The 17533-nt window shown below is 41.3% G+C and overlaps 1 pseudogene; it reads right to left on the reverse strand.

The window, feature by feature from the left end:
• Positions 1-1294: 1294 nt before the first annotated feature.
• On the reverse strand, positions 1295-13264 carry LOC132373756 (thymidylate synthase-like; annotated as a pseudogene).
• Positions 13265-17533: the final 4269 nt, after the last annotated feature.

Below are 17533 nucleotides of genomic sequence, written 5' to 3' on the forward strand. Positions count from 1 at the left end.
GCCCAAATAGACACTTCTCCAAAGAAGACATACAGATGGCCAACAGGCACGTGAAAAGATGCTCAACTTCGCTAATTACTAGAGAAACGCAAATTAAAACTACAATGAGGTACTACCTCACACCAGTCAGAACGGCCATCATCAAAAAGTCTACAGAGAATAAATGCTGGAGAGAGTGTGGAGAAAAGGCAATCCTCCTATATTGTTGGTGGGAATGCAAATTGGTGCAGCCAGTAGGGAGAACAGTATGGAAGTTCCTTAAAAAATCTAAGAATAGAGTTACCATATGATCCAGCAATTCCACTCCTGGGTGTATATCTGGAAAAGATGAAAACTCTAATTCAAAAAGATACATGCACCCCATTTTCATATCAGCACTATTTACAATGGCCAAGACATGGAAGCAACCTAAAGGTCCATTGACAGATGAATGGGTAAAGAAGGTGTGGTATATATACAATGGAATATTACTCAGCTATAAAAAGAATGAAATAATGCCATTTGCAGCAATATGGATGCAACTAGAGATTATCATACTAAGTGAAGTAAGTCAGAAACAGAAAGACAAGTACCATATGATATCACTTATATGTGGAATCTAAAAAAGTTATACAACTGAACTTACTCACAGAACAGAGGGGAGTTCCCTGGTGGTGCAGTGGTTAAGAATCCGCCTGCCAATACAGGGGACATGGGTTCGAGCCCTGGTCTGGGAAGAGCCCACATGCCACGGAGCAACTAAGCCCATGCGCCACAACTACTGAGCCTGCACTCTAGAGCCCGCGAGCCACAACTACTGAGACCGCGTGCCACAACCACTGAAGCCCGCACGCCTAGAGACCATGCTGCGCAACAAAAGAGAAGCCACTGCAATGAGAAGCCCGTGCACCGCAACTAAGAGTAGTCCCTGCTTGCTGCAACTAGAGAAAGCCTGCATGCAACAACGAAGACCCAACACAGACAAAAATAAATAAATAAATAAATAAATAAATTTATTAAAAACAAACAAAAAAACCAGAAATAGACTCACACACATAGAAAACAAATTTATGGTTACCAAAGGGGAAAGGTGGGGGAGGGATAAATTAGGAATTTGGGACCAACAGATACAAACCACTATATACAACATAGATAAACAACAAGGGCTCACTGCACAGCATAGGGAACCATATTCAACATCCTGCAACAACCTTCAATGGAAAAGAATCTGAAAAAGTATACACAACCAAATCACCCTGCTGTACACCTCAAACACTGCAAATCAACTATACCTCAATAAAAAAAAAATAGCACTCTAAACAGCCATTTCCATTTTAATAGTGGGATGGGGACTGTAGCCTTCAATCTGAAAGTCTTCAGCCTTGAAGTCATCGATTTTCTCAACTTTTCCAAGGATTTTGAGCTTTAGGAAAGGCCTTGATTCTCCCTGAAGCTGCATTTTCAGCAGCTCAATGTGATCCAGGTAAATGTGTGCATCTCCCAAAGTGTGTACAGAGTCACCTGGCTTCAGGCCTGTGATGTGTGCGATCATGTAGGTGAGCAGGGCATAGCTGGTGACGTTGAAGGACACACCCAGGCCCCTGTCTCCTGACCTCTGGTACAGCTGCAGGACAGCTCATGGTTCACCACGTAGAAGTGGCAAAGGGCATGGCACAGGGGCAGGGTGGCAGGGTATGAGAGGAAGATCTTTTGATTCCAAGCACATAGAATGATTCTTCTGTCTTCAGGGTTGGTTTTGATTGTGTCAATCACCTTTTGCAGTTGGTCTACTCCTTGACGTGAATACATTTAAATCCACATCTTTGTATTCAGCCACCAAAAGCCTCCACTGAAAGCTATAAACTGGGCCTAAATCCCCTTCTTCTCTGGTGGAGAGTACCAGGCTGTCCAAGAAGTCTCGGGACCCGTGGGCGTCCCAGATTTTCACTCCCTTGGAAGACAGCTCCTTAGCATTTGTGGAGCCCTTGATCAACCACAGCTTGTCCCAAAAACCCTTCCAGAAAACACTTTTCTGTCAGCAGACGAAATTCATCTCTCAGGCTGTAGTGCGCCTGTGAGAGGAGCATCTTCAGGGAGCCGGTGCGGGTGTGGTCATCCTTCCGAAGCCGCAGCGGAGGATGTGCTAAATCTGACCCCGGTACTGCAGCTCCCTGGGGGTGGGGATGGCAGCAACTCGGAGCCTGGGGGATGCCGGGACCGACGGCGACGGCGGCGGGCGAGGTGGCCCTGCCCCTTCCGGTGCTTCTTTTCCCGCCGTCTCTCAGGAGACCCCGGCTCTTCCTGTGACCACTAAAGTCTTTTTCTTCTTAGTCACAGTTTCAATCTCCCCTTTTATTTCTTAAACATAGTAAACATGCTTGTAGGTTTCTTCCAATATCTGAAGTTTATAGGTTAGTTCATGTCATCTGCTGTTTCTGCTGACTCTTTCACGGTGAGTTAAATCCTTCCCGAGGTTTGGGATTTTTAACTCTGACTTCATAATTTTTACCCATGGGAATTTTTGAGGCCTACGTTGAAGGTGGGTTCTTTCAGGATTTTCATTTGTTTCTGCCAAATGTCTGGGGCATTACCAATGTGGGACCGCTTTATCCTGAAGTATTTCTTTAAGGTTTCTCAGTCCAAGGTATTATGTGTTTGGGCTACAAACTTTCGAAAGAATCAGCTTGTGTTAAGAATTCTCGAGGGAGATTTTTTTCCCCCCTCTATCTAGTGACAACATTTAGGGCCGGGCAGGCAATATTATTTGCTGCCTCCTTTGGCTGTGGCTGGCTGATTTCTTGTTCACCCTGACATTGTGAGCGTGGCTTTTTGTGGTTCCACTTTATGGAGGGAGGGGATCTCCTATAGGACGTCCGACTTTAGATTGACCCTTATGATCTTTAAGGTCAGAAAATGAAGTTCAAGGACTCTGGAGTTGGGCAAATGCCCTCAGAGTAAATGTCAACTTTGGGGCTCTACTTCCCTGTGTTTCCGCTTTCTCTTGAATTTTGGGTTTTGAGGATTCTTAATTTTCTTGGTGAGCCCATAAACGCCTTAAAAAAGATGTTTTCAGTATTCCACCCAGAGTTTTTAATTGCTGTGGGCAAAGCACTGTTGGCAGAGGTAGGCTGGGCTGCTTCCACTTACTTTGGTCAGCCTTAGCAGATAAGAATTTCTTCCTTCTGGCCCTGAGTTATTTTCCTTGACAAACTGACAAATCTCAGTGTAACATTTACATCTCCTCTGTGAATGTACGTATTATCTCCTCTGATTATGAACTTTTTTCAATGCCTTTTAAATGTTTTTTAAATTTTACAATATGCCTCAGTGGAACTGACCTTACTTGGGGCTACAGCAGAATGTGTAAATGGCTTCTCTTTGGGCTATTTGGAATGCCTAAATATACTATCCTAAATGGACATTTCCCAGTGAAGCTGATTTATGAACAGAAATCAGTGTTGAGAAATGATGGCATATGAAATAAAATTTGGGGGAAATTTCATGCATATTTCTACTATGGAGAACAGCACCCTTGATTAAAATATAGGTTATCCCTTTCTATTTATCATCTTCCATAGGATGGATACACTAGTCTTAGTAGAAAGAGATAATCCCCCATTTCAATCCTTGACATAACCGTTCTGGAAACTGTCTGCCATCTTGGCTGGACTGGGCAGGGGCTGAGAAGAATACGAGAGTTTGAGGGGCTTTCAAATGTCTTGAAAATCTTTGGAATAATAAAGTCACGTGGGAGAGGAGCTTCAAGATGGCGGAACAGTAAGACGTGGAGATCGCCTTCCTCCCCACAAATACATCAGAAATACCTCTACATGTGGAACAACCCCTGCAGAACACCTACTGAGCGCTGGCAGAAGACCTCAGACCTCCCAAAAGGCAAGAAACTCCCCACGTACCTGGGTAGGGCAAAAGAAAAAAGAAAAAACAGAGACAAAGAATAGGGACGGGACCTGCACCAGTGGGAGGGAGCTGTGAAGGAGGAAAGGTTTCCACACACTAGGAAGCCCCTTCGCGGGTGGAGACGGGGGTGGGGGTGACGGGGTGAAGCTTTGGAGCCACGGGGAGAGCGCAGCAACAGGGGTGTGGAGGGTAAAGCGGAGTGATTCCCGCACGGAGGAGCGGTGCCGACCAGCACTCACCAGCCCGAGAGGCTTGTCTGCTCACCCGCCTGGGGCGGGTGGGGGCTGGGAGCTGAGGCTTGGGCTTTGGTCAGATCGCAGGGAGAGGACTGGGGTTGGCGGCGTGAACACAGCCTGAAGGGGTTAGTGCGCCACGGCTAGCTGAGAGGGAGTCCGGGAAAAAGTCTGGAGCTGCCGAAGAGGCAAGAGACTTTTTCTTGCCTCTTTGTTTCCTGGTGCGCGAGGAGAGGGGATTAAGAGCGCCGCTTAAACGAGCTCCAGAGACCGGCGCGAGCCGCGGCTATCAGCTCGGACCCCAGAGATGGGCCTGAGATGCTAAGGCTGCTGCTGCCGCCACAAAGAAGCCTGTGTGCGAGCACAGGTCACTCTCCACACCGCCCCTCCCGGGAGCCTGTGCAGCCCGCCTCTGCCAGGGTCCCGTGATCCAGGGACAACTTCCCCGGGAGAACGCACGGCACGCCTCAGGCTGCTGCAATGTCACGCCGGCCTCTGCCGCCACAGGCTCGCCCCGCATCCGTACCCATCCCTCCCCCCGGCCTGAGTGAGCCAGAGCCCCCGAAGCAGCTGCTCCTTTAACCCCGTCCTGTCTGAGCGGGAACAGATGCCCTCAGGCGACCTACACGCAGAGGCGGGGCCAAATCCAAAGCTGAACTCCAGGAGCTGTGCGAACAAAGAAGAGAAAGGGAACTCTCTCCCAGCAGCCTCAGGAGCAGCGGATTAAAGCTCCACAATCAACTTGGTGTACCCTGCATCTGTGGAATACCTGAATAGACAACGAATCATTCCAAATTGAGGCAGTGGACTTTGGGAGCAATGATATATATATATTTTTCCCTTTTTCTCTTTTTCTGTATGGATGACAGGGTCTTGGTGCTTCAACCTGGCATCAGGCCTGTGCCTCTGAGGTGGGAGAGCCGAGTTTAGGACACTGGTCCACAAGTGACCTACCAGCTCCACGTAATATCAAACAGCGAAATCTACCAGAGATCTCCATCTCAAGGCCAAGACCCACCTCCACTCCGTGACCAGCAAGCTCCAGTGCTGGACACCCTATGCCAAACAACTAGCAAGACAGGAACACAACCACACCCATTAGCAGAGAGGCTGCCTAAAATCATAATAAGGTCACAGAAACCCCAAAACACACCACCAGATGTGGACCTGCCCACCAGAAAGACAGCCTCATCCACCAGAACACAGGCACTAGTCCCCTCCACCAGGAAGCCTACACAACCCGCTGAACCAACCTTAGCCAATGGGGGCAGACACCAAAAACAATGGGAACTACGAACCTGAATCCTATGAAAAGCGACCAAACACAGTAAGTTAAGCAAAATGAGAAGACAGAGACGAACACAGCAGGTGAAGGAGCAAGGTAAAAATCAACCAGACCAAAAACATGAAGAAGAAATAGGCAGTCTACCTGAAAAAGAATTCAGCATAATGATAGTAAAGATGATCCAAAATCTCTGAAATATAATGGAGAAAATACAAGAAACGTTTAACAAAGACCTAGAAGAACTAAAGAGCAAACAAACAATGATGAACAGCACAATAAATGCAATTAAATGTTCTCTAGAAGGAATCAATAGCAGAGTAACTGAGGCAGAAGAACGGATAAGTGACCTGGAAGATAAAATAGTGGAGATAACAATGGCAGAGCAGAATAAAGGAAAAAGAATGAAAAGAATTGAGGGCAGTCTCAGAGACCTCCGGGACAACATTAAATGCACCAACATTTGAATTATAGGGGTCCCAGAAGAAGAAGAGAAAAAGAAAGGGACTGAGAAAATACTTGAAGACACTATAGTTGAAAACTTCCCTAATATGGGAAAGGAAATAGTTAATCAAGTCCAGGAAGTGCAGAGAGTCCCATACAGGATAAATCCAAGGAGAAACACTCCAAGACACATATTAATCAAATTATCAAAAATTAAACACAAAGAAAAAATATTAAAAGGAACAAGGGAAAAACAACAAATAGCATACAAGGGAATCCCCATAAGGTTAACAGCTGATCTTTCAGCAGAAACTCTGCAAGCCAGAAGGGAGTGGCAGGACATATTTAAAGTGATGAAAGGGAAAAACCTACAGCCAAGGTTACTCTACCCAGCAAGGATCTCATTCAGATTTGATGGAGAAATTAAAACCTTTACAGACAAGCAAAAGTTAAGAGAATTCAGCAGCACCAAACCAGCTTTACAACAAATGCTAAAGGAACTTCTCTAGGCAGGAAACACAAGAGAAGGAAAAGACCTACAAAAACAAACCCCAAACAATTAAGAAAATGGTAACAGGAACATACATATCGATAATTACCTTAAATATAAATGTATTAAATGCTCCCACCAAAAGACATAGACTAGCTGAATGAATACAAAAACAAGACCTGTATATATGCTGTCTACAAGAGAAACACTTCAGGCCTAGGGACACATTACAGACTGAAAATGAGGGGATGGAAAAAGATACTCCATGCAAATGGAAATCAAAAGAAAGCTGGAGTAGCAATTCTCATATCAGACAAAATAGACTTTAAAACAAATACTATTACAAGAGACAAAGAAGGACACTACATAATGATTAAAGGATCAATCCAAGAAGAAGACATAACAATTGTAAATATTTATGCACCCAACATAGGAGCACCTCAATACATAAGGCAAATACTAACAGCCATAAAAGGGGAAATCGACAGTAACACAATCATAGTAGGAAACTTTAAAACCCCACTTTCACCAATGGACAGATCATCCAAAATGAAAATAAATAAGGAAACTCAAGCTTTAAATGATACATTAAACAAGATGGACTTAATTGATATTTATAGGACATTCCATCCAAAAACAACAGAATACACTTTCTTCTCAAGTGCTCATGGAACATTCTCCAGGATAGATCATATCTTTGGTCACAGATCAAGCCTTGGTAACTTTAAGAAAATTGAAATCGTATCAAGCGTATTTTCCGACCACAATGCTATGAGACTAGATATCAATTACAGGAAAAAATCTGTAAAAAATACAAACACATGGAGGCTAAACAATACACTGCTTAATAACCAAGATTTCACTGAATAAATCAAAGAGGAAATCAAAAAATACCTAGAAACAAATGACAATGAAAACACGATGACCTAAAACCTATGGGATGCAGCAAAAGCACTTCTAAGAGGGAAGTTTACAGCAATACAATCCTACCTTAAGAAACAAGGAACATCTCAAATAAACAACCTAACCTTACACGTAAAGAAATTTGAGAAAGAAGATCAAAAACCCCCAAAGTTAACAGAAGGAAAGAAATCATAAATATCAGATCAAAAATAAATGAAAAAGAAATGAAGGAAAAATAGCAAAGATCAATAAATCTAAAAGCTGGTTCTTTGAGAAGATAAACAAAATTGATAAACCATTAGGCAGACTCATCAAGAAAAAAAGGGAGAAGACTCAAATCAATAGACTTAGAAATGAAAAAGGAGAAGTAACAACTGATGCTGCAGAAATTCAAAGGATCATGAGAGATTACTACAAGCAACTCCGTGCCAATAAGATGCACAACCTGGAAGAAATGGACCAATTCTTAGAAATGCACAACCTTCTGAGACTGAACCAGGAAGAAATAGAAAATATGAACAGACCAATCACAAGCACTGAAATTGAAACTGTGATTAAAAATATTCCAACAAACAAAAGCCCAGGACCAGATGGCTTCACAGGCGAATTCTATCAAATATTTAGAGAAGAGCTAACACCTATCCTTCTCAAACTCTTCCAAAATATAGCAGAGGGAGGACACTCCCAAACTCATTCCACGAGGCCACCACCACCCTGATACCAAAACCAGACAAAGATGTTACAAAGAAGTAAAACTACAGGCCAATATCACTGGTGAACATAGATGCAAAAATCCTCAACAAAATACTAGCAAACAGAATCCAACAGCACATTAAAAGGATACACCACGATCAAGTGGGGTTTATCCCAGGAATGCAGGATTCTTCAATGTATGCAAATCAATCAATGTGATACACCATATTAACAAATTCAAGAATAAAAACCATATGATCGTCTCAATAGATGCAGAAAAATTTTTGACAAAATTCAACACCCATTTATGATAAAAACCCTCCAGAAAGTAGGCATAGAGGGAACTTACCTCAACAGAATAAAGGCCATATATGACAAACCCACAGCCAACATCCTCCTCAATGGTGAAAAACTGAAACCATTTCCACTAAGATCAGGAACAAGACAAGGTTGCCCACTCTCACCGCTATTATTCAACATAGCTTTGGAAGTTTTAGCCACAGCAATCAGAGAAGAAAAAGAAATAAAAGGAATCCAAATTGGAAAAGAAGAAGTAAAACTGTCACTGTTTGCAGATGACATAACACTATACATAGAGAACCCTAAAGATGCTACTAGAAAACTACTAGAGCTAATCAATGAATTTGGTAAAGTAGCAGGATACAAAATTAATGTATAGAAATCTCTTGCATTCCTATACACTAATGATGAAAAATCTGAAAGTGGAATTAAGGAAACACTCCCATTTACCACTGCAACAAAAAGAATAAAATATCTAGGAATAAACCTACCTAAGGAGACAGAAGACCTGTATGCAGAAAACTACAAGACACTGATGAAAGAAATTAAAGATGATACAAATAGATGGAGAGATATACAATTTTCTTGGATTGGAAGAATCAACATTGTGAAAATGAGTATACTACCCAAAGCAATCTACAGATTAATGCAATCCCTATCAAACTACCACTGGCATTTTTCACAGAACTAGAACAAACAATCTCACAGTTTGTATGGAAACACAAAAGACACCGAATAGCCAAAGTAATCTTGAGAAAGAAAAATGGAGCTGGAGGAATCAGGCTCTCTGACTTCAGACTACACTACAAAGCTACAGTAATCAAGGCAGTATGGTACTGGCACAAAAAGAGAGATATAGACAAATGGAACAGGATAGAAAGCCCAGAGATAAACCCACGCACATATGGCCACCTTATTTTTGATAAAGGAGGCAAGAATATACAATGGGGAAAAGACAGCCTCTTCAGTAAGTGGTGGTGGGAAAACTGGACAGCTAGATGTAAAAGAATGAAATTAGAACATTCCCTAACACCATACACAAAAATAAACTCAAAATGGATTAAAGACCTAAATGTAAGGCCAGACACTATCAAACTCTTAGAGGAAAACATAGGCAGAACACTCTATGACATCAATCACAGCATGATCCTTTTTGACCCATCTCCTAGAGAAATGGAAATAAAAACAAAAATAAACAAATGGGACCTAATGAAACTTAAAAGCTTTTGCACAGCAAAGGAACCCATAAACAAGACGAAAAGACAACCTTCAGAGTGGGAGAAAATATTTGCAAATGAAGCAACTGACAAAGGATTAATCTCCAAAATATACAAGCAGCTCATGGAGCTCAATATCAAAAAAACAAACAACCCAATCCAAAAATGGGCAGAAGACCTAAATAGACATTTCTCCAAAGAAGATATACAGATTGCCAACAAACACATGAAAGAATGCTCAACATCATTAATCATTAGAGAAATGCACATCAAAACTACAATGAGACATCATCTCACACCAGTCTGAATGGCCATCATCAAAAAATCTAGAAACAATAAATGCTGGAGAGGGTGTGGAGAAAAGGGAACCCTCTTGCACTTTTGGTGGGAATGTAAATTGATACAGCCACTATGGAGAACACTATGGAGGTTCCTTAAAAAACTACAAATAGAACTACCATACGACCCAGCAATCCCACTCCTGGGCATATACCCTGAGAAAACCATAATTCAAAAAGAGTCATGTACCACAATGTTCATTGCAGCTCTACTTACAATAGCCAGGACATGGAAGCAACCTAAGTGTCCATTGACAGATGAATGGGTAAAGAAGATGTGGCACATATTTACAATGAAATATTACTCAGCCATAAAAAGAAATGAAATTGAGTTATTTGTAGTGAGGTGGATGGACCTAGAGCCTGTCATACAGAGTGAAGTAAGTCAGAAAGAGAAAAACAAATACCATATGCTAACACATATATATGGAATCTAAAAAAAAAAAAAAAAAGGTCATGAAGAGCCTAGGGGCAGGATGGGAATAAAGCCGCAGACCTACTAGAGAATGGACTTGAGGACACGGGGAGGGGGAAGGGTGAGCAGGGAGAAAGTGAGAGAGTGACATGGACATGTATACACTACCAAATGTAAAACTGATAGCTAGTGGGAATCAGCCGCATAGCATAGGGTGATCAGCTTGGTGCTTTTTGACCACCTAGAGGGGTGGGATAGGGAGGGTGGGAGGGAGGGAGATGCAAGAAGGAAGAGTTATGGGGATATATGTATATGTATAGCTGATTCACTTTGTTATAAAGCAGAAACTAACACACCTTTGTAAAGCAATTATACTCCAGTAAAGATGTTAAAAAAAAAAAAAAAGTCAAATGGGAGGACCGAACTCAGCTCTCAGGTCCAGTGATGGCGAATGACGCTGACACACGGTTGCCCTAGAGTTGAATTTGTTGAGAGGGGATACAGGAGTTTAGATCTCAGACATTTCAGAAACTTTCTTTCCTTTTTTCAGATTTAAAAGCCCAAACTATATAAATTGGGGAAATTTTCTGCCTCGAGAACTGATCAAGGCTATTTTAAATGGTGGGTTAGATCCAAGGCAATTTGCTTAATATTGTCATTATCTGTATGAATTGCTGGTCTTTCTTCTGTAGTTTAAGTTCCTGTTACTTTTGAATGTTAATTATTGAGATTGCTTCAGTTTGTGTATGTGAATGCATATGTTAGATACGTACGTGTGTGTATTATTTTGGGATGGTATCCATTCTGCCCTCCTATATTTCTTTCTTAATCTTGATTACAACCTGCAAGACAGATCACCTGGAAGCAGTTTCCATCAATCTTCCTCTGGTTCATTCATTCGAAAAATATTTGAGTGCCTCCTTTGAGCCCAGTGCTGTGCTATGTGCTCATTCAAATTTATTTAGGTCAATAATTATTGTGCACTCTATATTTGCTAGATACTACCTGGATGAATAATGCACCCTCCCTGGATCCAAGAAAATCAGTTTTGTTAGATAGAAACATTTAAATTTTAGGAAAAATCATTTGGCAGTTTTGCATCGATAAAAGATGGATATAGCTTCTTTAACTTGCTGCTTGTGAAAACCTCACCTTGTGTATTTATAGATTCTATTTAATCCAGGTGAACTAGGAAAATGTTACTTTTTTGCATTCTCTTTTTTATTTTACCTCTTTCTGAAACACTTTAGGATCTAATGTCTCCTTTCCCTTTAGCATTTAGCAAATAAAACATAAGTATGATTTACCATATACATAAATGATCCATGCCAAAAACAAAGGAATTTTATCTTGTGTCCTCATAGTGGGGAATGTTGCAGGTAGTCATATTTTCCAAGATCCTGTAAGGATTTGACAGGACATAAAGGAACAAGGCCCAGGTATTTGCTGGGTAGCTTAGGTTTACTTTAAATATGGAAGAATACCACCAATAGAAAATAAGTGGGGAAAACTGAAATCTAGAATTTTTTTTTTTTTTTAGGACTGCAGTGTTCTTATTTTCAAAAATACTTAGTAATGTGAATGAGGCAACATGATACTGCCTGCTAGAGATTGTAAGGAAATCTGCTGGAGTGATCGAGATAGAACTATGAGTAGTTCATAACTTATTCGTTTTAAAAAAAGGATGCTTTCAGATTATAATACTAATAGTAATAATAAGTTGTACCACTGAGTGTTTAGTGTGTGCCAGGAACTTCTCTAAGTATATTGTTAACTCTAATCTTCATGGCAATCTACTGTGAAGTGTGTATTATTATGATCTGCATTTTACAGATAGGAAAATGGAGGCACAGTAAGGTTAAGTAATTTGTCCAGATCACAACAATGGTGAGACAAGATTCGAACCCAGAAGGACTGACTCTATAAAGTCCGTGGTCCTAAGCTTTACTACCTCCTGTTTGCCTTTTGATTACAACAGTATGAACATTTGCACTATCCATCTTGTTTTCCATAATATTTTTAATCTTTTAATTCACTTAGAAAATCTTATTTTTCTTATAGATTGTGAAAATGCCACCCAAGACATTGCCCAATATATTAAAAGATTAGTGGAGTCCAAATTTACAAATTGCAAGATGGGATGTTTTTATTGATGGTGATTTGCATTCTGAAATAGTTATACTGTTTGCACATATCTAAAAAGTATTATTAAAAAAGGGGAGAGAGAGAGAGAGAGAGGGCTTTACATACACACAAAACTCCACAGTGATAAATTGGATAATTCACAGTGTTGTCTAATCTTCTTAGGGAATGGACTGTTTTCTTCTAGTCTTTGAATGTTCATACTGATATTTAGAGTAGTATATCCTCATTAACCCCTTCCATTAGATGGTGGTCTAAAATTATGCTTCCGTTGTGCTTCTGTCCTCCCTCGGGAAGCGAAAGATGATGAATTCAACATAAAGCTGGACCTCACTGTATAAGTAAGTAGCCTGACTCCTGGGCACATCAGGATAACTTTCATGATACATAGAGGTAACACAATGGAAATCACAGTTTAGAAATCCAATTTATCTTGCTGTGAATAGAATTGCCTCCAATCCGGATGACAATTAGTTTTGTTCCATTACACTGTTATAGAAATGTGACATTGAAAAACTATTTGTATTCTACTGAAGCATTTGTCTACCATGAGTTCATGCCATGGAGGGAAAAAATCCCCATATAAGTGTTAATTCCACTTATGTGAAAAAACATAAAAGGGTTTTTCACAAAGAGCGGCCACAAGGTCAGGGTATGACTGCTGAGGTAATGAAGTGAAGGCTTCGCTGAAACTTTTAGTTGCTTATACATTCTATTAAAGCTGCAAAATTCTGCTGATTCTTTTTCCTCAAAATCACTGGGGTTGTGGCTCAGTCACATTATGGATTAAGCGGGGAGTGATGCCAGCCTTTAATGTTTCCTGGAACTGCATAGAGCCTGCCACTGATGCTCTTGGCTGGCCTTGACTTTCCTCTTTGGTTCCAGCATCCTCTTCCTCTTCTTCCGACATTGCCGGTCAAGTCCATTCAGTACTTATACTATTGTATCGAAAATCCTCAAATTGCACTTTCACATTCACTGTGAGAATAAAACGCCCCCTGGTATAGAGTACTCTAGAAAAAAAAACAACCCTGAAATATGGGTAACTTATTTTTCCACCCTCTGTAGGCAAACACGCATCAAAAGAAAAATCTGTAGTTTGATAAGATTGGACTCAGACATCTTGCAATTCAACTGTATGTGTGTTTATTGATCACTACAGGAGCTTGGAGAGATCTGGAGCAGGGCTGACCTGGGTGGGAATCCAAGTGCCACCATTTACCAGTTGTGTGGACTGGTGCATATACTTATTTGGCAAATATTTCTGAATTTGAGCTTCTTCATTGGTAAATGGGGGATAATAGCTATCTTGCATGGTTATTGTGGAATTAGATGTTATGTATACAGTGTGCTTAGTATATCCTAAGTGTTAAGTGCTAGCTGTTATTATCAGGCTATGTGACTTTGTTCCCACCCTTAAGGAGATTGTTCTGGAAGAAGAGAGAAAGCATGCGCATAAATATCTATGCTTCAAGGCAGAAGGGATGAAGGCCATGAAGGAGCCTCAAAATGTCTTGATGTGGGTGCTATAGAGAGAGCCTATTGGCTGGGATATGGCAACAACCTCTTAACTGGTCTCCCTGACTCTTGTCTTGCCCCCTCCAATTTACTCTTCATAAAACAGCCAACGTGTCCTTTCTTTTTTTTTTTTTTTTTTTTTTTTTTTATAAATTTATTTATTTATTTATTTTTGGCTGTGTTGGGTCTTCGTTTCTGTGCAAGGGCTTTCTCCAGTTGAGGCGAGCGGGGGCCACTCTTCATCGCGGTGCGCGGGCCTCTCACTATCGCGGCCTCTCCCGTTGCGGAGCACAGGCTCCAGACGCGCAGGCTCAGTAGTTGTGGCTCACGGGCCTAGCCGCTCCGCGGCATGTGGGATCTTCCCGGACCGGGGCACGAACCCGTGTCCCCTGCATTGGCAGGCGGACTCCCAACCACTGCGCCACCAGGGAAGCCCCAACGTGTCCTTTCTTAAATGCAAATCCTCCCATGGTTTCACATTCCCTTTGAGATAAAGTGTTCAGTATATGAACTCTGCTTAATTCTCCAACCTAGTCTCTTTCCCTCTACCTTTCTCATTCCCAAACATACATTTCATGTGCTAGCTCTACTAAGTTTTTTTTTAGGTCTGTATTAGTCAGCGTTCTCCAGAGAAACAGAACCAAATATGTATATGCACATGCTCACACACATTTATTTTTATATAGACACACATACATGCAACATACAGTTGACCTTGAACAATGCGGAGTTAGGGGCGCCAACCCTTGCACAGTCAAAAATCCAAGTACAACTTCACAGTCAGTCCCCTGTATCCTTAGTGCCAAATCCCCAATTCAAGCAACCTCGGACTGTTTAGTGCTATAGTATTCATTGAAAAAAAATCCCCATATAAGTGGACCCATGCTGTTCAAACTCATGTTGTTCAAGGGTCAGTTGTGTATGTATGTGTGTATATATATATAAATATACATATATATAATAAATTTTGATGATGATGATGATGAATTGGCTCACATAATTATAGAGGCTGAGAAGTCCTCACATCTGCAGTCATCAAGCTGGAGATCCAGGAGAAACAGTGCTACAGTTTCGGTCTGAATCAAAGGCTGGGGAACTAGGGTAGCTGATGGTGAAAGTTCCAGTCTGAGGGCAGGAAAAGACTAATGTCCCAGCTCAAAACATCAGCAAGTGAAATTCTCTTTTACTCAGCCCTTTTTGTTCTATTTAGGTCTTCAGTTGATTGGATGAGGCTCTCACACATTAGGGAGAGCAGTCTGCTTTACTCAGTCTATCAATTCAAATGTCAATCTCATCTAGAAACACCCTTACAAACACAGTAATGTTTGGCCAAATATCTGGGCACCTCATGGCCCAATCAAGTGGACACATAAAATTAACTATCACAAGTTTTAAGAACATGGCTTGTTTTCATTTACTGCTGTTCTTTTGCGCTTGCTGTTCCCTATGCCTGGACTACGCTTGGTCTCCCAACCCCTAGCTCATTCCTACTGGATCTTCAGGTCTCAGTGCGCAAGTCACTCCTTCCAGACTGGGGTAGGTCCCTCTCCTGTGGTACTCTCCAGCTTCCCTATCATAGCTTGCTTCTCTGTGCACTGTAATTTCCTGTTTACTTGTCTCTGTCACAGAGAACTTGTCAAGAGCTTGTCTTTATTGCTTCTCTAATGTATCTCCTGTGTCTAAAGCAGGATCCAGCACATTGAAGTCACCCAATAGTTGTTCATTGAATGAATGAGTAGATTTAGTGAAGGAGGTGGAAGTTGATGTGGGTCTTAAGGCAAGGAAGATTTCATAAGAAGCATAATGTCAAATTTGGGAAAAACAACTACAGGGAATACCAAAATATTCACCAGGGAACTAAGACTTCAGATGTTTGTAGAGAGATTCTGAAAGCCAGCAGTCATTTTCTATACCCAAAATAATTGTAGTCATCATAAAGTAGTCTCCAGGAGGCAAGGGGCTTTGTTTTTCATCATATTTTAAGAAACTTTATTCTTAAATTTTTATGTATGAAAAATTCGAAGATATAGAAGTTGAAAAATAGTATAATGAAGCTCTGTATACTCACCTTAAACAATTATTAACATTGCCACATTTGCTGCTGCTTCTTTTTTTTTGGCTGAAGAATTTTAAAGCAAAACCTGGACAATCTGATATTTTTTGCCCCTAAATATTTAAATGTATTTATAAATGTATTTATTTATTTATTTTTGGCTGCACTGGGTCTTCATTGCTGCACCCGGGCTTTCTCTAGTTGCGGCCAGCGGGGGGCTACTCTTCATTGTAGAGCACTGGCTTCTCACTGGGGTGGCTTCTCTTCTTGTGGAGCCTGGGCTCTAGAGCGCAGGCTCAGTACTTGTGACGCAGGGGCTTAGTTGCTCCGCGGCATGTGGGATCTTCCCGGACAAGGGCTCAAACCCGTGTCCTCTGCATTGGCAGGCGGATTCTTAACCACTGTGCCACCAGGGAAACCCTAAATGTATTTATATATCTTTAAAAACAAGAATATCTTCTTCTTTTTAAAAAATTAATTAATTAATTAATTTTTGGCTGCATTGGGTCTTCGTTGCTGTGCACAGGCTTTCTCTAGTTGCAGCGAGCTGGGGCTACTCTTCGTTGTAGTGCACGGGCTTCTCACTGCGGTGGCTTCTCTTGTTGTGGAGCCCGGGCTCTAGGCGCGGGCTTCAGTAGTAGTAGCACGTGGGCTTCAGTAGTTGTGGCTCGCGGGCTCTAGAGTGCAGGCTCAGTAGTTGTGGCGCATGGCCTTAGTTGCTCCGTGGCATGTGGGATCTTCCCGGACCAGGGCTCGAACCCGTGTCCCCTGCATCGACAGGTGGATTCTTAACCACTGTGCCACTGGGGAAGTCCCAAGAATATCTTCTTAACCACTGTATCACATAATAATGGCATATATAATGGCATTACAGCCCCCCCCCCCAAATTAGCAATATTTCCTTAGCGTCATTTAATATCCAGTCCATGTTTGAATTTCTCAAAAATGTCCTTTTTTATTTTAGCAATTGGTTTGTTTGAGGTAGAATGCAAATAAGGCACACACATCTGATTGTTATGTCTCTTGAGTCCTTTAAAATCTTTAACAGTATCCTTACCTACCCTTTTTACTCATGTCATTGACTTGTTGAAAAGTCCAGGTTAGTTGTCATGGAGAATAACCCTCATTCTGATTTGTCTGATTGTTTCTGAATGGTAGCTTTTAACCTGTTCTTCTTTCCCTTGAATTTTCCATAAACTGGAAGTTAAAGTCTTAAGTTCAGATTCAACATTTTGACAAGAATATGTCATAGGTGGAGTTGGGTACTTCATATTATATCAGGATGTACATATTGTCCTCTGGTTTTAGGGATGCTAAGAGTGATCATCTGATCCTTCTGTTGTAAAGTTGCATGTTCCCCCTCATAATCAGTGAGGTGTTACTTTGGTACCCCATGGATATCTGGTTATCATTATCCTTTTACCTAATTGTTTTGCCAACTATGGATGGTTGCCTGAACAATGATTCTATTAAGGATTGCAAATGGTGATTTTCTAATGCTGTAATTCCTGCTATATTTATTAGTTGGAATTCTTCTGAAAAGAAGAGCTTTCTCTCATCAATTAGAGCTATTTGGTATTCCAAAATAAAGTCTTTTTTTTTAAGACA

This window comes from Balaenoptera ricei, chromosome 10 (assembly GCF_028023285.1).
Source record: "Balaenoptera ricei isolate mBalRic1 chromosome 10, mBalRic1.hap2, whole genome shotgun sequence".
Lineage (NCBI taxonomy): Eukaryota > Metazoa > Chordata > Mammalia > Artiodactyla > Balaenopteridae > Balaenoptera > Balaenoptera ricei.